Source organism: Hydra vulgaris, chromosome 09 (assembly GCF_038396675.1).
Source record: "Hydra vulgaris chromosome 09, alternate assembly HydraT2T_AEP".
Classification (NCBI taxonomy): Eukaryota; Metazoa; Cnidaria; class Hydrozoa; order Anthoathecata; family Hydridae; genus Hydra; species Hydra vulgaris.
The window spans coordinates 5,027,118-5,027,500 of NC_088928.1; positions in this window are offsets into that span (position 1 = coordinate 5,027,118).

Consider the following 383-nt stretch of genomic DNA (forward strand, 5'->3'; position numbering starts at 1 on the left):
ATCGTTTATCAAAAATTTGTGAAAGTTTATTATTTTTATTTTTGGCAATATATTATTGTAATACGGCCAACAAATGTAAAGAAAAAAAAAAAAAGCAATCTAACGTTTTTACATATAAAAAACTGATAATATTGTTAACATAGACGCTTGTCTGGCTAAGGGTTAGAACTGTAGAAAGAGTCTGGCTGTCGAGAAAATATCTAATAGTTACACATGTAACCGGTGTTTTTAACAACGATTGTTTTTAGTGCGGAGATTTTTTATAATGCGCTTATTTACCCGTGCGTAAAGGAATGTCCTTTGTGTATGTGTGCGTGTGGTTTAACACACAAGATCATATGGTCTTTATGGTCCTTACAGTCTTATCGTAGAGCACAGCGGAA